The sequence below is a fragment of the Alligator mississippiensis genome, chromosome 5, assembly GCF_030867095.1.
Source record: "Alligator mississippiensis isolate rAllMis1 chromosome 5, rAllMis1, whole genome shotgun sequence".
In the NCBI taxonomy this organism is placed as follows: Eukaryota; Metazoa; Chordata; order Crocodylia; family Alligatoridae; genus Alligator; species Alligator mississippiensis.
In genome coordinates, this window is record NC_081828.1 from 145,189,609 (window position 1) to 145,210,736 (window position 21,128).

Consider the following 21,128-nt stretch of genomic DNA (forward strand, 5'->3'; position numbering starts at 1 on the left):
TGTCTGCAAGAGGTTCCTCATTTTTAAATCTGTTCCCTCAATACTGCTTCTGTAGATGCTTCCCATTGACTGAAATGGGCTCTGGATCAGGTCCCAAAGACTGTACACAAAAGTAGATAGATATTCTGGTAAAATTATTCACTGGAATTCCTTTCAGTGACATGTCTTTTATTGTTCTTAAACACTACTGATACTTCAGGGCCAAAACCCCAGGAGAATTCCACCTAGTGACGTCAATTCTGCAGAGGAGAACTTCCTCTGTCCCTGTTTTGGGTTTGTGGGACATTTCAGAACAGATGGAGCCTATATAGGTGGGATAAGTTCCATCTGAACAGAAGGGTCACAAATGCACTGACTGAGAGGATAGACAGAGCTATGGGGGAGAGTTTAAAGGAGTGGACAGAGGGATGGGAAGTCTATACAAAATCCAACAGAGAGGAAGAAGCAGCTAAAATAAGCAGATGGGCAGACAGGGGGGAAATAATATTAAGTACTGAAACATGTTATACACCTATAGGAAAAAAATGTCAAGAGGGAAAAAACTCAAGAGGTAGAGCTAAAGCAATAGACAATAAGGAAGCTCTATGGAAAACATTTTTAAAGGGTCACAGATAAGCACAACAAGGAAAATAGGGACTTCATATAATGGTTGTAAATAGTAGAATGTATTTAGTTGGATTTAAATTGCTTAGCACTGTTGGGGTAGGATACAAGAAAGCTCAGAGAAGCTATGAGCTGGGCCTCGAGAAATAAAGACAATAAATGGGCTGAGAGATGAGGTACTAGGGCAGTGGTCACCAACCAGTGGATCTCAATCCACCAATAGATCTCGGAGCCTCTTGCAGTAGATCTTGGAGTCCATCTGAGGCTGGGGTGAGGGGCTGAGTGCCCATGTGCATGCATGCATGTGCCCCAGCCCAGCAGGTCAGTCCGTGGGGGAAGGAAGGGGCGGAAGCTAGATCAAGCCCCCCACGGTGAGGGACAGTGCCGCAGAGGCAAGAGCAGGGGTAAGCTGAGTGGGGCCCCAGCAGGGTGGGACTTACCTGTTTGGAAGACATGCCCCAAATAATTTTTTCTCCCTCTGCCTCAATCTGCCACCCACCTTCCCTCCCCACAGACTTATCTGCTGGGCGGTGGGGGGGGGGGGAGAGGTGGGTGGCTGCGACATATTGTAGATCTTGGGTTGATTTTAAATGCCAAAGGTGATCTCCTACTTAAAGGTTGGAGACCACTGTACTAGGGACACCAACAAAATTTGTCAGGAATTCTCCACTCTGATATTGCCCCAGAAAACAAAAAAAATAAGCCAGGCAAGTTATATTACCCTGTGTTTAATACATTCTGTATTGACAGTGGTGAGAGTGGTAAGTTTACTATTAGACATGATTTTGTCAAGCACGTTTTTCCCCCCACAAAACAGCAACAAACTCTCAGAATGTTCCAAATCTACAGGCCTAACAGTCCATTACATCAGCTACCCCATTTATAAATAAAATAGCCTTTTATTGTTTAGATCAATGCATTTGTTTTTATCTAAAGCATATATGGCTCATAATTAGAGATGAGTCGCAATTAGAGTCCTTGATTTACATACATCCAAATTAGAGCTTTTAGAATGCAAATCCAGATCTGAATTTCAGTAATCATCCATATAAAATTTATAATGGACTAGACTGAAACCTGCAAACTGAGAATTCCCAAATTCTGAAGACTGTCAGTGGCATAGAGAATCTTGCCTTTGTGGCTATTCCTATTGTCTCAGAAATCCTTTGAATACCAGAATCACTAAGATTGCTTCTTGGTACTCTCTGCATCTGTAAGCAAGATTCTAAGGATGTTCTATAGGGAAAAAAATGCAAAAGGTGCTTTTATGATCACCAAGGGATGATGTTTCCCCGAAGCCTTTTTATGTTTTCAGAATAAATCCAAGCATCTGCCTCAAGCCCATTCAAATCATATACGCAATTCACTTCCAGAACAAAGTTTCATTGTGAATCTAGAGAAAAATGCCCAAGGGTCTGTCTATACCATACAACAAAAGGGAATGTACAGTATTTCATTTGCATGCATGTAAGCCCTGTTTATGAGTCAAGCCTTAGGAAATTAATCATAATAGTGTCTGTACCTAATTGTATACATTGAAACATGGATACAAACAAAAGATATTGTAGGACTTGGGAAAATCAGCCATATAAAAAGGAAAAACAAAGATATCTAAAATGTACTTAGAAATAGTATTTTAAAGTGGTAATTTCTTTGTCTCACTAAGGTTGTTGGAGTTACAAAAGATAGGTATTAGTATGCTACTCTAACTACCTATTATGGCTCTACAGCTATAATACAAGTAAACAATAAAAAACTTAGTATAGATTCACAGAATAGTTTGATGCTTCAATGCTAACATTGCACATTCTGTTAGTTTTTATAAATTTTATCTTAGCACTTGACTCCTTATTTGTAAGACACTATTCAACGCATATTTCACAACATCCCTGTGGGTCAAGATAAGTCTAAACCTTGTGCTTGACTGATGGAATAATGAAACAAAAAGGCTAAATGGAGTTAACTGACTGGTTACTAAATTCCCAGCATCTCAGAGAAGCTATTTAACTCCATATGTACTGCACAGAATGGGCCACAAGGAAACAAATTTGTTGGTAATAAAAAACTCTTTAAATGTATACGTTGGGGTCTGAAGTACTATGAAACTTTGGGGCTAGGGCAAATAACATTATATTATAATTTTTACATCAACAGTTGCTGGATGTGCTCCTTGGATTTAGCACAAGTCTCACCAGTGTATTATTTCACAATGCATATGTGGAGCATATAACCAATATTTGATGATCTGCAGGTGTTGAATTTTTTTTTCCAGAGTTTTGTTAAAAAAGAACATTTTAAATTAATTCTGTAGCTTAGACCAATGATTCTCAATCTGGGTGCCCTGAGATCCTTTTAAGGGAGGTACAGATTGGCATGCAATATTAGCATGCATAGGTATGCAAACACCTATACATGATTCACAAAGAAAACACAAAGATTTCAAATAGGAATCCACAAAGCATTCTGACTTGTGGTCTTCTTGTGTTGTTTGTAACAGTAGAATAGCTCTACTGCTTTGCCATAATAAAAAAAAGTGAAAGCTGTTTGCATTTTCTGAGGGGTGCCTTGTGTCAAAAATATTGAGAATCACTGACCTAGCTTGGGCCTGTGCAAAGCAGTTAGTATTCACTTCGGATTCGGCCAATTCAGGGGACGGTGATTCGAATCACCAAATCGATTTTAGCTGAATCTGATTCGGAGATTTGGCTGCTGCCGAATCTTGGAATTGCCCAGGCCAGGCCCGTCCCCTGCCCGCCCCAGCTCCCGGCACTTGGGGGGGGGGGGAGAGAAGCTTTGGCTCACCGGGTGCTGCCAGGCAGAGGGGCGATCCCTGCTGCCCCCCACTGCATGGGGAGCTCTGCATGAGCCCCCCGTCCCTCCCAGGTCCCCCCCATGATGGCCCCACCCACCATGGCTCTGTCCCTTGGAGGAATAAAAACCTCAAGGAAAAACCCCAGCCTCACCGATCCCTGCTGCCCCCTACCATGTGGGGGGCTCTGCATGAGTCCCCTGAAGCCCCAATGCTGCTGCAGGAGTAGCGAGTCCTGGGGTTTTTCTCGGTTTATTTTTTCTTAAAGGGCCGGAGCTGAGGCAGGCAGGGCAGCAATGAGGGGGATGGGGGAGTGGGCGGGGGCCAGGGGGGCTGGAGGAGGATGTAGGGAATGGGGCCTGGAAGGTGTTCCCCATGGTCCCCTGCCCCCGCCCCCTACTTACCAGCTCTGAGTCTGGTTCCAGCTCCCTGCTGCAGCAGGTGGGGACTGCCCGAATCATCGAAGCTCTCTGAATCTTTTCTGAAGATTCAGAGAAATTTTAATCGATTCAGACCTTTTAATTGGTCCCCTGATTCTATTCAGATTGGGAGATTCAGCCACCAAATCAGGCCGAATCTCCTCTGAATCGAATTGCCACCCAAAGCTTCACACAGCCCTAGCCTAGATGTTTTGTTCAAGTACATTATTGCTGTCCAAATGGCATTTGCACTTTCTCTGATCGTGTCAAGATCGACCACACTTGTTATTTAAAATGATACAGTTTGGGTTAAAATGGTTGGTTTGTGGAAAACTTCTATGCTGACTGTGCTCCCATGAAATCCTTAAGTCATGTTTTGTAGTTGTATTTATGTTAAAGGTAAAAAACACACAAAATAAGCGGAGTAAAAAAGATGACAGATTGTTTATTATTGTTTTCTTCTCCTTTCATGGGTATATTAAGATCAAGATAGTGAGAATGATACCTACTAACTTGAGTAGGCATAAAAAAATATATGGCTAGGTCCTTTTAAACTAAGGAGATTAACTTGGCTTTGTTTGTTTTATTAAATATCTCAGCATTTTTTGTAGTTCAGCTGCACTTAAAGTATGCTTAAATTTTTCTAAGACCAGTTAATCACCATCCATTTTGCATTTTTCTGGTTGAAAACCTGGAAAAAAGTATATTTTTGTAAGCCCTTTTAAATTCAATTAAATCCATCCAGAATAGTGAGAGAGCCCTCAGGCATATTCCTACATAACTACTTTTTTGAGTTATTAAATATTCAGTATTTTTCATTCTAAAAGCATAATTTTAAATTTGTAATAAATTTTCATGATAAGTCATTTTAGGGTCTGCATTTGTCCTTGTTTCCTCCCCCCCCCCCCCCCGCCACCAGCTGTCAACAGCAAGCTTTTCATACTCATCAGCCATTCATGTAGATGCAAGAGTGAGTAGGTGTACATGGAAATCATCTGAATACTGTTTTCTTTAAGTATAAAGTTTTTGTACTCTCCTGTGCCTGAAGAAGGGTGCCTGTGCTCAAAAGCTTGCAAATAAAGATTTTTTTTTTTTCCAAATATCTAGTTGGTCTAATAAGAGAAATCACCTCTGCCACAAGTTCTGATTCCTTTTGCCTCTAGACCAATATGGCTACAGCCTGGATATCTGAAGCTTTTACTTAAGAGCTCTTCCAACAGAATACTGGTATGTTAAAGAATGAGTAAATGAGTATATTAACTCAGGCAGCTGCTGTAGTCCCAAGTACTTATGAACTGTTAGAAATTCCACTGACAGCCCTTAGCTATTTACATACAATATAGGACATACAGTTCATGCAGACCTTCATCTTAAATCTCTGAAATGAAAGTTAGGGATGATATAGATGAATATTAGGGCACTGGAGATGCATAGATACAATTATACAACATTATATATACTCAATATACGTGCTTAAGGGTCAAATTCTGTCCTTATTTATTATTATTTATAATTCAATTTGGTGGAGATTCAGCCCAATTTGGTGGCTAAATCTCTGAATCCAAATTGAATCAGGAGACCCTTTAATCTCTCTGAATCAATTCAGAGGATTCTGATTTGATTTGGAGAGATTCAGAAAGTTTTGATGATTCAGATATAAACACAGCTTTAAATGTTTTTTCTATTTACCTCAAGGTACCAGGTGGCTCGTGAACGCTGAGATGGTGGGGTGGATGGAGTGTCCCACTGAAGCATGGGGGGCTCCCCAGTGCAGCTGGCAGCAGACCCAGAAGTGGACCAGAAGCACGTCTGAGTCGACCGGGGAGTGCACAGGGTGGCTCCCCCGTGCCCCTTGGGTCAGCAACTGGTGACTCCTGGGTCTGGGGGGGGCACCTGGGGCCCCCCCAAGGCTGATTGCTGAGCTGGAGGGGAGCATTGGGGGGGGGGGACAGGGGGCCCTGTGCACTTGGAAGTCATTCCGGTCCACTTCCGGGTTCACAGCTGAGCACGCGGGGGACAGTCCCACGTTCCTGTGAGACACTCTATCTGCCCCAGCATCACAGCATTCACAAGCCACACCTGGTACCTCAAAGTATGTAGAAAAAACATTGAAAGCTGCCTCTGTGGCCGAATTGCTGATTCACTGAAACAGCATCAAATCTTCAGATTCGGATTCGGCCAGATTGAATCGGGGACAATGATTCAAATCAACTAATCGTATCACTATCCCCAATTTGGGCCAAATCCAAATTGAATATGGCCCATTTCACACAGCCTTAGTAGCCAATGGTGTACTTTTTGAGACATGCATTACTTAGAGAATCTTTGAGACACTTTGAGAAATTGCTGCCTCTTTTTCAATCGCTTTCTTCTTTTAAACAGACAGGTTCTAGCCGTGAATCTTGCACATATATTATAGATTGATCCCTAGAATTGGAAATTGGATTTTCTAATTTCCTTATTATTGATCATTTTTTAAACATGTCATGAGCCTGGAACTCCAACCTTGCCATGGAAATGTCTGAGAACTTTCCACTGTCTTAGTGTATTATAAAAGTTTCATTCTTGTTGTGTACTTTTTATAGTGTGGAGATGTCCAAAAATAAACTTATTTGTTACATGCCAGCACACAAAATGCATTCTTTAGTGCTCTAGGAAGGGTTTGTACCTGGGCCTCTTTTTGGACACCTTCCTAATTTCATGACCATCAAGGCTCATTTAAACCTACCTATCAGTCCTGTTAATTCTTAAAGTCCAAAGGAAACTCAAATAAGATTTAGCCTTAGTGATCATCATAGTAGCTCAAGTGCCCCAAACTGTTCTGGTAAGACTTGCTGAGCCAGTCAATACAGACTTTGGTCACTACCTTTTCACTCAATATGATATTGCAAAATGGAGGTCAGATCCAACATCATTTCATCTGACAGCCCAGGTGGCTGCTGGTTAAATGCCACTGATATTAGCTAAACAGCTTCAGTCCAGAACACTTTGGTACATAACATAAAAATAAGATTAAATCATTGCAACATAGTGCAGATACTGTACCCAAATAAACTTTATACTAGCTAGCTCTGGTACTGGTAGCCGTCTAATAACAGCAACACAATATAATTAGAAGGATAATTTACTCTGCTTCTGGGGAGCAAAATAGAAGTTTTCCACTACATCACTTATCCCTTAGGAAGTCCTGTTGCTGCTATTCTTGACTATCTGTCAACTCCATAGGAGTATATTTAGCACCCCATCTATATACAGGTTTCCCTCACTTTATGCAATAGATGTGTTCCTGAAAAACTTGCACATAACTCGAATTTGCATAAAGAGAACCTACTTTACAAGGTAACGAATAGGGATATGGTCCAAGACCTCAACTGCATCAGCAGCAGGTAAGTCTGCTGGGGCCGGGGCAGTGCCAGGCTCTTCCCAGTGCGGGGCTGGGTCGGGTTGAGCTCGAGGCAGGTGGTAGTGGAACTGAGGACTATGAGGGGGCTACAGCCTCCCCAAAATTCACTGTAGTCCCACCAACCTCCCTCCCAGCACTGACACCACCCACTTTGAGTGCAGTACGAACCAACCCCACCCCCCCACTGGGAAGAGCCTGGCCCCAGGTGCTGGGGTGATTGGGGCTTCAATCTGGGTTCCCCCATAGGTGGTGAGGGACAGAGTGGGAGTGGGGCTGGGGAAGGGGAAGGGGTACAGGATGGCAGGCATGGCTCCTGCTACTATAGGCTACTGCTGGGGCCAGGGGCCATGCCAGGTTCTTCCAGTGGGGGGACTTGGGCAGTACTGCATTTGGGGTGGGCAGTGGTGGTTCTAGGAGAGGAGTTGGGAGGGTACAGTGAATTTTGGGGTGGTTGCAGCCCCCTCCTGTAGCCTCGCTGAGGCCTTGATCTATCCCTCCACCACAGCCCTTTCCCCTCCCCACCTGCTGCCAATCATATAAGAGTGAATTTACCTTGCATATAATGAATTTTGTGTATAAAAAGGGTCATCACATAAGAGCAAATTTGCATATACCCACATAAAGTGAGGGAAACCTGTTCTGCTCTTCTATCCAGAGACTTGTTATATTGCTACCACCCATAACATCATATTCATATTGGTGCCCCCTCCTTCTTATAACTTTATTAAAGTATTAGTAGTGCTAGCAACTTTTTATGCTTTAACAACGAGTTCCATATATCACTCTTTCAATGTCCATTATGGGTGTGTCTACACGTGAATTTACGCCGGCTTAATTTTTCTACACAGTAAGCAGGAATAGGCCAGTACCTACACGTGCAGGTGTTACAAGTGCATTAACGCTGTGTGGATTGATTTGGTACTAAAGTTAGTCCCAAGTCAATCCACACAGACTGTGTCACTGTGCAGTAATGCGTCTATATGTGTGGTACTGTGCAGTAAGTAATCGGGCATAAATTTGATACCTGCGTGATGCAGGTATTAAATTTATGCTCAAGTTGGCATAAGTCATCATATTTACTGTGCAGCATGGGTGTGCACATGCATCCCATACTGCACAGTAATTTAAGTTACTGCGCAGTCAGTGCACATGTGTAAACACACCTACTATCAACTTAAAGGCTATGGAAGACCCAAGCCCTGTGGTGGTTCTCACTTACCTACTTTTTAACAAGGACACTCTTCACAATGACACAAGAAGGCATGATTATTCATTTGACAATAGCTGTGGTTATTTGAGAGAGATTCTACAGCCCATATTACTTCTCTACTTCTATGCAGTACTCTGGTATTCTGTATTGGCAAAGGAATTGGGGACAATTGGGGTGCCTGTAAAGGTGCTGGGAGGCTGCTTTGACATGCTGTAATTATAGCACACCAGAGCAGACTTGAGTCTGCTGGAGGGTTCTAACTGGCGTACCCCAGACAGCCTCCACATCTTGTGTATTAGCTTCCCTGCACATCAAAATGGTAATGTGGATTATTTAACTAAAGCTCATTCATTGAGCTTTAGTTAAAATGCTCATCACCATTTTGAAGCGTGAGGATGCTGATACACAAGACGCTGTGGCTGCCTTAGCATGGCTCTCAGGGCCACTTTAATTAAGGTGCTCCTCCCCATCCCCGGAACATATGCAAAAAATATGCCATTGGGTTCTTTCTGAACTTTTTTGTCTCAGGTGAGGGGAATGGGGATAAAAGTGGGTACCCCACTTACCCACCCCTAGTTACACTACTGCTACACAGTTTAGGCAAGTAAATAACCGTACCTTTGTCCACACAGCAAACATGGAAAAAATGTATGATATAGTTACAGCATTGGCATGTTTATACTTCTAAAATACAATTGATTCCTAAAGAAATTAGTGCATTTGTGAGTTGGGGGTGATGGTCATATTTTGCCTATCATGATGGTGAAATATATTCACACATGAGCTGGGTGGTGGTGGGGAGTCGTGGTGTCACGTGCTTCTCTAAGAATGCTCCAGCAGCCTCACCATCATGTGTATTCAGCATCCCCACATTTCCAAATGATGGTGGGGGTGTTTTACTAAAGCTTGTTGAACAAGTTTTAGTTGAAGTTCCCCTGCCATCATTTTGAAGTGCAGGATGCTGAATACATGAGACGCTGTGGACGTTTTAATTAAATGCCCCCTCTCCCCCTTACCACAGAGCACATGTATAGGTGCAATATGGCCTGGAAAGTTGATTGATTCCCTCAGCCCAGGAGAACCCTCTGCTGCTGTAGTGCGCATTCTGTGTCACCCCATCCTAGCTCCTTTGTAGTGTCAGGGTATACATTTAATACTGTCAGGCAAAACTATCATGACAATCACAGAGACAAAATAAAGGTTTGTCAAACCTCTCCAAGTCCTGTTATGAGCAAATTGGCTGGCCTTATGCTCAACAAAACCCACTACAAACTAATGAAATGAAGTGTTAAGTCCTTGCTATTGTTCTTGGTTAAATATTTGGCTCTAGAAAGCCTATTGACATCATCCATCAAGCCTCTCAACAGCTGAGTGAGACAAGGAACAGGGATAAATTAAAGGTTGTCAGTTTTACCCAACTAGATGAAACAAGTGCTAAAATCAATATCTTATCTTTGAATAATTTTCTATAGGTGTTGCCTGACAGGAATGGCTTATAGGACAAATGGCATGTTCCAAAAAAGAGCAGTGTGGCAAGGCATTTTTGGTGCCTGCCACTTTAAGGCCTGAGCCAAGCAGCCAGCAGGTGCTTGATTGTGGCAGCCATTTTGAGACACTGGCTGCTTATATAAACAGAGCAGATTGCTGCTGGCAGGGCAGGCAGAAACATCATTTGGCTGAGCTGCATGGAATATCTAGCAGGCAGGAGCTAGAGGCTCTTGGTCCTGGGCATGACCTAAAACTGCACCCTGCTGGGAAAGGGTGGCCTGGTAGGGCTCCTGGTGGTGCAGGAGTCCCCAGGAAATGCCAGACCAGTTACCTCCCCAGTAAAAGGTGAGGAGGGGTGCCTTAACCCCAGCCCTAATCTTTGGGTGCGCTTTGGAGGCAGTTGTGGGAATAGTGGGGCCAGGCATGGCAAGCGGAGTGCCACCTGAGCCCAGCAGGGATGTGAGGTCCTGGAGACCCCAGAGTAGGTAGCATGAGGCATGTAGTGTGTGGCCCTGCACAAAGTAGGGCTGAACGGGTGTAGGCCTGAAGTCCAGGCAGCCCAGGGAAATGTTGAGTAGAACCAAACTGGGAGTAACCCTGAAGGGCAGTGCAAGGGCCAGCCCCATAAATAGCTGATCATGAAGATGAGAAGATTCCAGGGTGGGGTGTGGTGTAGAGACCCTAGAGGGGGCGTAGTAGGAACCCCATGTGTGGGGAAGAGGCCAAGGCATGGTTGTGAATGCCTGAGGCTGTAGTTTGGGCCAGAGGCTGAGTAGAGGGCTCAGCCAGAGCGTTAGGGGTGAGTCCTGACCCCAGTAAGTCTGCTGCAAGGAGGCTGTGTGTGGAACAAAAGTAACACTGGTAGTTGAGCACAACTACCTGCTGCTCCAGGGAGGGAGGGAGAGTCCCTGTGAGACCCAGGAGCACCAGTCGTGGTACAGAGTATGATTACATGTGGATGCCATCTGCAAGACATGGGCTGTGGTGTAGGGAAGGTTGGAGCTGCAGACAGCGCTCCCTGGCATTGGGGGCATGTAATAGGCAGTCTCCCGCATTTACCAACAGTTGATGAACAACAAACTTGTTGATGAACAAACAAACTTGAACCTGCAAATTCTTGCACAGCTGAAGCCAAAATTCGCAGTAGCAAGCTTTGCAAATAATATCTTAAAGCAGGGAGGGAAGAGTTCACAACAGCATTACAGGAGTTATTAGTATTACTAATGTAATTGGTATATTTAATGAAAAATGAAATTATTTTGGAAGCACATTGCTTTTGGTGCTGGGACCAATGAAATGGTTGACAGAAGAGGAAAAGTTAATAAACCCCCATGATAAAAAACACAGTGTAGATCACGTTATATAAAGCTGAGCACTTGGATGCAGCAACTGTTACAAGTGATTCAATCTTATGGGAATTTCTGAAGACGATTTTTTTTTCTAACCTTCCATCTGGTTTAGCAAAGACACGAATGGCAAAACATTGTTATGGGATGAATTTCCTTTAAAAATGGTGTACATGCATCCTAGAAGCTGAAGCCCTCTTGTCAAAATGTTGTGCTAACTTGGACACTTTGGAAAATCAAATGTTTTATTCTTTGGGAACCAGGTGGCTAACACCTCACATCATCTAAAGTGCCAGCTGCCAATTTGTTTGTTGGTGTTTGGGTTTCAGTTACTACTGCATGCAATGAGAAGGGAAGAATAAACTTGTAACTTTCACAATTATGGTTTCAGTTTCAAAGTCTGTCCACCCTAACTGAGACAGCAACCTGAGGAAACTCCTTTTTGAGAATTAAATTTCAACAGAGATGAATTTTAACTCTGCCAGAAGAACTTTTGCATTTTTTAATGCTAAATGTTGGTACAAACTGATAAGATGCATGCAAGTGAGTATATATCAGTTCACTAAAGTTGCCTGTTGTCATTAACTTTTGGCCAGTACTGTTGCTGGTTTACTCATTCCTTTATTTTTATTTCCCCAGCTGATCCTAAGTATGTGAGCATCCACATTCCAGCATCCTCATATACAGGTTTCCCTCACTTTATGTGGGTTCTGTATATGCGAATTTGCTCTTATGCAATGACCTTTTTATATCAAATATTCATTATACACAAGGTAAATTCACTCTTATGCAGTCAGTGTGGTGGAAGCCCACAGTCACCTGCTTTGTGAAGTGCATTGTGTGAGTGATGTGCACCAAAATATAGTCTCCTGTGTAGATCTGTGCTCTTTGCTCATTGCCTGACACATGTTTCTGTAGTTGCTGTCCCCATTACGATAGTGCCCTGTACTTGTGTGTACTGTCTGCTGTGGCGAGTACCAAAATTGTCTTGTAAAAATGGTAGAAGTGGGTTTGGGGGTCAGTACAGTCAAGGTCTTGCAACATATCCCTATTTGGTACATTGTAAAGTGGGTTCCCTTTATGCAAATTTGAGTTATGCACCGTTTTCCAGGAATGCATACAACATAAAGCAAGGGAAACCTGTACTGGCTGACATAATTGACTGAATAATTGTTTATTTACATTATGACAGTTCATAGAAATATTAGTCCTAGCCAGAACCTCATTGTTAAGCACTGAATAAATATTTATCAAAATTATTGTTCCTCCTCCAAAGAACTTCTATTTCCTGTTTGTAGAGCTCTTTATTGTAATGCATTGTATAGGCCAATCAAAGTCAATAGAAAGCTTCCCTTTGACTCTAATACTACTGTTACACAAATTCAAGATGACTTCAAATTAAAGATGACCACCCCAATAATTAGATTCTATACATAGATAATTAAAAATGTGGTATAATATTCCATGTTTAGACTCTAATTATTGCAGGGTCATCTCAAATTCATTCCCTTCACCACTGCAACAGTAGGGAGGGAGGCAATGGAGCTGCCAGGAGCAGGGATTCAAGTAGCCTGACCCTCATCCCTTACCCTCCTGCTGCCTGTCACCTCCACCCTTTCCCACCCATACTGCCTGGCCCCCCTACAGTGCCTGTGCCTCCTGACCTGTGCCCCCATCCTGGGAGGTATAGTGGTGCAGTTGCATCTCCTTTGATTCCAGCTCCACCAAAACTTTAAAACCAACTGCCTGGGAGGGGAAGCAGCATTTCTATTCAGGCAGCCCTCAGAGAGTCTATTGACTTCATGGCTTATTATCATCTCCTGGATTCCTGCTAATCCCTCTCCACTACACAGATGTTAAAGACATTCTGTCCATTTTAATGGTCTTGATGTTTCACTATTCAAATTATCCTTTCTTCTGCAACTTTGCTATCTGTTAGCCATTCCTAGTAATGTGTCTCTTCTATTTCACAGCCGTACTTTTTTTAGCTCTAGCTAAAAACCTCAACTAGGGTGTAGAAATGACAGACAGTGAAGTATTAGAAGTGCTGTCAAGATGCTTAAGAAGGCTAGATTTTGGTTTGTGAATTTGAATAGGAGATGTACATTTAACTGTAATCACTACAGGACTAATGACAATATTTTTTTTACTATTTTAATTATTTTGCCTAGTTTACAGTGTTTTTTTAAAAACCTAATGCATTATCTAGCAAATTTAGTGCACATTCCAATAGTTATATTTGTTTCTGCTTTGATCTTAAGCTGAATAATGTACCTCTAGCCCCTAACATATTAGTAAAGCTTCTAGGTTTTCTTTAACTGGAGAAAAATGTGTTGTGTTATATGGGCTGATGTTCTGCACTCTAGGATTTTCACGTCTGAATGGGTTTATAACATGGTTTGGCCAGTCACGTTAAGTCTGAGATATAGACACCATTTTCAAATCAAATGAAAAAAATTGAAAAATAAATAGTCTGGGTATCCCTAAGTGGATTTTTTTAGCCTTTTCTTTTAATGAACTCTGCTACCCACATCCACCCTCAAATATTTTTTGTTTTAGATTAACCTAAAACATTTGATAGGTTTTTGGATAATTTAATCTTTTTACTTGTCCCTTAAAAAGAAGAAAAACTATTACAAAACATTTTTTTTCAGAATGAAGTTTAAACTTCCTTTAAAAAAACCCACAAAATATTTCCCCATTTATATTTTGAGAAAGAAAACTGACCCCAATTCACAAATAGTTTTGGTCTTGCAGAATTAACTAGCTGCCAAAAGTTTTCACATAGTGAAACTAATGTAGGCAGAGCTAGACTTATGACATTTTAATCTCAACACTTTGGAGAGGTGTTCTTCCCCTGTCCCTTTTTTTATTAATTGGCAGAATTTTGCAAGCCTTTCCCCCTTTCATCTCAGTTCTTTACAGTTCTCCATACAGACCTCAGTTTGAGGATGTTTCTACTTGTGTGACAAAAATCAGTGAAAATTGGGGTCTCTGAGCCCCTAAGTGAAGTAACTAATTTTTATCATTATTTTTATAACACCAAATGTACACTCCCACCAGTGGTATTTTATTGCAGCATGTCAACTAGGAAAGACCCCTTGGTGCTGCTGAACTAGCAATGGTATAATAGTCTGATAGAAGTATATTCGTATTTTAAAATGCTTAAATGTTACCAACTCCAATGAGGCCTGATAATGGGATTTAAAGGCACACAATTAACACTTTTTAGGTTTCTCTCATCACATATTTTATAATATTCACACTAGCATTTTGTATATTTTTTTCCTTCTGGACCAGAAGTAGTGCCTATATTTAGGTTGTAGATTATGGTATAAGAATAGTGCTCTATGCTTTTCAGTACTTTATTTCACTAAAATTGCTTAGGCTTCTTTGGGTTTTTTGGTGGGGGGAAGTGCGATTTGGCTAGTCTAAAACCTTAATTCTGCCTAAATCAGATCTGAACTTCAGGTTTCCAAAATCTGAAAAGTATTTTCTGCTAAAAGAGGTATTCTGCATTGGATCTATAGATTTAATAGTATTTTTCAATGATATTCACATTTCCACACTTGTTATGGCAGGTCTCCAAAAAAGACAATGATTAGATTAATAGTAGGAGGATTTAACAAGACTCAGACATCCATATTCTACTGATTGGTGACGGTAGGATAGATCTATTAGGGAGTCGACATTGTTAGTGTATATTACAGCCAACATAATCTGCGAAGTTATTTATCAGATCCTGCAATATTGTGAAAACACGTAGCTGTTTCAGTACAACTGTAGTAAGCCCTTGATCTTTTTGCAAGTTGGTTGGTGAAATGTGTTACCAGTTTGTCCAATTTTTCTTCAATACAGTTTCATGTTATATCAGCATCAGGCTGATGACCTGAACTAGGTAAAATATGAATCGGGACAGAAGCTTGAAATTCAGACTGAATATGAGTTACTTTGAGGAGGATCAGCTTAATTTTCTACACCTCCAATGCCTCAATAAGTAATAATATTATTAGTATTTTATACTTCTATAAGGGTCTTCATTTCAAATTGCTTCACAAATGGTAATAATTTAAGCCTTGCATAACCTCTCTGAGGTATCTGTGTTTTGTTACCTTTTTACATATGAGAAATTCAGAGCAAGGAGTTAAGATGCTTGCCAATGATGGTTTCAGAGCCAGGGCAGCATAAGAGTAATCTCATTTTTCCCAGGTTTACATTTTTAGTCACAGGACTATCCTTCCTCTGCTACAAAGTTATGTTGTAGGTTAGAAGTTCACTTTCTCTTATTTTTTCCATCTTCCCTGCATTTATGCCCCAACATTGTGATCAGGATCTGTCCCATGTGACTGTATAGGGCTTATTTCTGTAGTTTATGGAATTGAATAGGAGCTTAATTATAGTAGAATTTGGCCCTGTATGTGATTATAAGTCAAACTCATAGAAACAAGCTAACACACAATTAAAGATTAAACCTTTAATATAAGTTTCCAGTAAGTTGTCACATTAACCTCCGTAGCTCTCCGCTATAGACTATACTAGGCCTTGTTTATTTTTATCAGTATTCCCTTTTGCTAAGTTTGACACAACTATAGCAGTTTTTGCCTTTTGGGGGTGGGGGGGAGCAATGACCTTAAAAGGCTTTGTTCTGAGAATTAAGTAAATATCAATATTAGTCCTTATTTGGCGAATCCACCGAGAAAAGAAAATAGGAAAATGTAATGTGTAGATTGCAATTACTCTCACTGAGATTGTCACTGAAATACTACAGACCAAAAGGAGGGGATCAGAAATAAACTTGGACAAAAAAGCAGTCCTGAGTTATCCAATCAGACACTGACTCTGGAATTCATCCAGGTGGCATCTATTCATATCATATGTGTAGCATACTCAATGAAACAGGGAAGATTACTCTATCTTTTTTCTTCTGTTTCATTGGTTAGCTAATCTTTATGAGAATCTTTAAGGAAATAGAACATCATTGTTTCCCAGTGAAATAGGGAAAAGCTTTGCTGACAGTGGCCCTCATCAACTGGAAGTTGCTGGTTAAGGCAATGATGCTGTTTTAAGGATCTGGTAGCATCCTCAAAACCGGGGTGTATGATACTGGTGAAGGAAAACATAGCAAGGGAAGAGAAAGTTTTAAAAAGTTTGATCCAGCTAACTAGTTATCCATATAAAAACCCAGCCCTTACTTGCAGTGTCACTACGTACTGATCATGATTAAACTCTGCATTTCTTTGACTTTAACATTTTCTATTTATGGGTGTAACTGTTTTAATTTTCCAGACACAAGTCTTGTCAAGAGCTGGCTTAGATTATTATATTCACGTACAGGTAAGGAAGAGTCAGCCATGCAAGTTTTCCAATTGATTTTTTTGTTATTTGCAAAAGTAGAGGGGACAGAGAAGTAAACTGTTAGGTGACAGAGTTCCTAACCTCTCACCATGCTCGTGGAACTCCAAACAAATTAAAGGTATTTCCTTTTAACTACTTTTGCATTAGAATGTAGTATTGCCTATTATAGTCACAGTGAGCAAAAGAACACGACACATTTGTATATAGATTTCTACCAGAGTTATGGACATTTAAATCCACATTGCTTGTGTAATGAATGCACCATTATGGACAAGGCTTAGCACGTCACTGCACTTGGCATGTCTAGGTTTTTACTCGGCATAGAATATTTTGAGAGCCATTTTTTTTCAAGCATAGAGTAATAGGCTTTAACTTTGCTAAGCTTTTCTGCCAGGCCTCCAGTGCCCTGCTGTTCTATTATATTGAACTTGTAAGCAGGACGCTCTGCCAGGCTCACCCAGATTACTGCTGCAATAAGGGCCCTGCTGAGTGACTAGTGTCATGATAAGTGCTAGGGAGGGAGTTCACCATCTTGGCATACTGTTCTCATCTTATTAAATTCAGCTTTGTGGAAGCAGGGAGTCTGCCTCTCAGCCTCACTGGCTCTGGCTCTGTCCAACTGCTACTGTCAGACAATATGAAAATAGGAACCACCACAGCTAATGGCAGGTGCTGCGCCACAGCTGAGGGAAAAAAAAAGAGGTTTTTTTGGTTTTTAGAGGCACTTGACTGGACTGATTCAAAACCTTCAGCTTTTTAATATTTATTATTATAGCCCTCATACCCAAAGACATTTCACGGGCCACACTATTCCTTTATAATGTGTTCAGCTTGTGCACCTTTTTCTGCCTTTGTCCTCTTTTAGCTATGTATGAAAAGTGGGAAGTGAAAAACAAGCCCTTTGAGCAACACCACTTGCACTTAAGGCTGAAACTTTAAAGCCTCAGTCCTGAACCAAAACTCCCAGTCAAGCCAACAGAAGTTCTGCCATAGGTTAGGATTTTGCCTTGTAGCTAGGATTTTTTTAAGAGAAAGCTGAGGGAGTTAGGTACCCAAACGCCATTGGAATTAAAAGGGATATCATTGTCTTAATTCTTTCAAGTTCCTTCAAAAATCCCACCCTTCATTCCAGATGGAGGGATCAGGAAGAAAACCATCCTCATAGAATGCAAATGACCAACCATGTCCTGGGCAGGAATCAGTCTCACTGAATAGTGTGGTAGAAGAGTGAGTTATTCATAGAAAGAACAAGGGGTTTACAAGAAGGAAATCAGCCCAAAAGAAAGATTAGGTGAAACCAATTTCTGATTGTGTTTCATCTCAGATCACATCAGCTGCAATGTGTTGGCTACTGTCAGGGTTGGATGGGATTACAAGTATTCCCTACTGAGACAAAGAAAAAACATCCATTTTGCAATAATTAACTTTCAATATATTAAATCATTGTTTTTAAAAATATCTATTATCAAACTTTGAGGCAGACCATGCACTCTTTACATTTGAGTGTAAGAGTCTGTCTGATATAAATGAAAATATTATTCAAAGGTTGTTGCAGAAAGATAGATAAATTGCCCCTACTTTTATTTGTACACGAGCATTTACAGAACTCTGCCTCTGCAAATGCATCGCTTACCATTGTTCAGCAATAAACTTTCAAACAAGCCACTTATTGTCACTTTAGCATGTCTGCAAATTGGACATGATCGACACATGCAGTGTAACCTTTCTGAAAGGAGTATTGATGTAGTCCAGCAAATAAGTCATTGAAAAGCAAAGCCAAGTTGGGATCAATACATAATCCAGATTTTCAAATGCTTTTATGGCAAGAGTCTCTCAGTCTGGCAGGTTGTGGTTCAGCAGCACACTTGTTGGCCATGTCAGTCTTCATAAGAGTGACAGGTTTGATTAGTTTCTTCGAGAGTGGCTGATGGAAAAATTCAGGCAAAATATGATTTTTTTTTCCTGCCAATTTGCAATATCGCATTTGCAGTCCTTTCCTGACTCAAAGGTAAGGAATAAAGGACTTAACATTTTAATCCCCTTTGAGAAAATGAATAAAGAAATTACGTCTCTGAGTGTGACATTTTTTTACTTGAGAAAATAAGCATAAAGAATTCTAATTGAAGCTGACTGTCATGTACTTCATGTCAGAACTTCTCACATCCTGAGCAGTTTACAGTTTTGACAAATAAAAAAACAAAATTGCTCATGAGTATATTTTGGATAAATTCTGTTTATGTATTTCATTTTTCTGAGACATTAAAACATTCCTCATGTCTATGGTTTCAGTTTCACTTCTAAGCCTTACTTTTTTCTGTTCGCTATCTTTTCCTCTTTCATTTGCTTTCCCCCTTCCTCTGCTCCTCAGCTGTTTTCTTTCTGTGCCCTTTTTTCCCCACTCATGTCATAGTGACAGCTTTCTGAGACAGCTTTATATACCTATAAAGATGGAACTTTGTTCTATATTAATGAATTTCTATTTTCCATCTTTAATGCATGCTTGTGTTACTTACTAACATCAGAACTGCTGCTTTTACTAATTTTCTCATGTCCTCCCTACCTTTCTTTCATTTCCCTGGTGCCTCTTATTCACAAGCCACTATGCTTTTCAGAGGACAGATTGCTAAAAAAGAAATGGACATTAAAACTGTAATTTTACCTATTTCACAATACAGTGAAAAGTTTACTTGTCCTTAAATATCAATTCCACAGAGAGTGCGAGTGAGCATCAAAGGAGTTCTGGCCTAGAACATGGATTGTCCTGAATGGAGACAGAAAGCAGGGGGTAAGGAGATCTAAAGAAAAACTCAGTTGAAGTCTTTCTTAATTTGAAGGATGTTTTCTGAGAGGCGACAGCTGAGGACCAGAGATAAGCTATCATTTCCATTGGATTGGAAGACTACCAGAGTTTTAGATTTGGCTCTGGAGCCAATACATATGATGCTCATATGAACATTATCTAAAACCCTCCTCTGTAGGGGATGTCTAGGATTTACTCAGACCTTCAAATTATACCAAGTCCTAGTTTAGTTCCTTGTGTAGTGCTCCTAAAGGTACCCTCCATGGAACAAATGAAGTGTCTGTTAAAGCTAATCAAGCAGATTTCTCTTTGGTATTGATGCTCTAATCTGATTGACTCAATAGGGAGTTCCCTGACTCTAAGGCATTAAATTCTAAGGGATTAATTGAGCTTGGGATATGTCCAACTACAGGTCTCTCCTGAAAAACAAAAAATGGGAAAGAATCAACACCTCTGTTCATCTTTAGTGGCTTTAAGATTCTGGGGTTTCTAAATTTAGAGTCAAGTAGGCAAAACTTTCTGCTTGAGGAAGTCTTATAAAAGGTTCCTCATTCACAGCATAAAAGTAGCAAATAGCGCATTACACAAAGATAAATGTATCTCATGAATGCGTTTCAGGCATCTTATGCATGCTTGTGTTACTTACCAACACCAGAACTGCTTGTCTTACTAATTTACTAATGGTGACCTACATGTGTTGGTTGAAAGACCCTAAGTTTTCAAATGTAATAAGATACATACAAATGATATGGCCAGGGAAGTAATTACATTCTAAAACTGAGATGATAGAATCAGTACCCAATAATTTTAATAAGGTCAAGTTGTTTACATTTGACTTTAAAAAGAAAGCTTAAGTTTTAAAAAAATCATTGAAAGTTGAATTTGGGGATGTAATTATATGTATATGTTCCTCCATGTTTGCAGCAGAAACACTGCATCATAGAAGCTACTGCACAAGAGCAAGAGGAACAAACTAATGTATTTTCCATGTCCAAGCTGAGTGAAATTTGAAAAATAAACAAACAGCACAGATGGAGAAACAGTTGAAAGTGTGAATACTCTTCCAGTGATAATCATTTCCAGTGTTTATAAAAACATAGTAGTGACATATAGTAAAAATATGTTATTTTAGCATATATAAGTCTGTTTAGACAGATAAGTAATGCATCATTTTCAATTAAGCAGTAGTTTAAAATATTTTTAGAACAAAACCTTTTGATTTAATTCCTATTTCCATATGCAAATATGGAAAAATTGCTGAAAGATTTAGCATTTGAGCAGTCTGCTTCTGTTGATTTTTGGATAATGTATCTGAACATTTTATAGGTTGTAATTGTATTGTTTTTATTGATTTGCAAAGCCCCGAAATGTAAGCACAGACCAGTAAACCTAGAATTATCATGAAATCTCTTGGTCACTTTTTTCATATTCACTAGAACAGAAAACAAATTTTGGAGGCATTCCCAAATGGCAGGTGCTAACACTAACAAGGGACAGAACAGCCTTCCTGTTAATATGTTACCCACTACTCACCTACCACAGCTCTGTGTACAAAATTCATTGATAATTAAAGCTAAATGAAGTATCTGAGAGGTAAGTGAATATCTCTACAAATGCTTAAGACAGCTATAGAAACCTTATTCCAAGCTAAATACAAACCAGGCAAGTAAGCTTTCAAATACTCTGTGTTTTGCC

The 21,128-nt window shown here is 40.4% G+C and overlaps 1 long non-coding RNA gene across 4 annotated transcripts in view; it reads left to right on the top strand.

Moving 5' to 3' along the window:
- Window positions 1–20,820, top strand: part of LOC132250664 (uncharacterized) — a 76,238-nt gene extending 55,418 nt beyond the window's left edge. For 3 of the 4 annotated variants that reach the window (XR_009462265.1, XR_009462266.1, XR_009462264.1), the window contains 2 exons: window positions 19,346–19,418; window positions 20,358–20,820. This is a non-coding gene — a long non-coding RNA (uncharacterized LOC132250664). Of the gene's footprint in view, window positions 1–16,541; window positions 16,613–19,345; window positions 19,419–20,357 lie in introns of those variants that run through there. The other variant, XR_009462267.1, reaches the window with a different exon arrangement.
- Window positions 20,821–21,128: the final 308 nt, after the last annotated feature.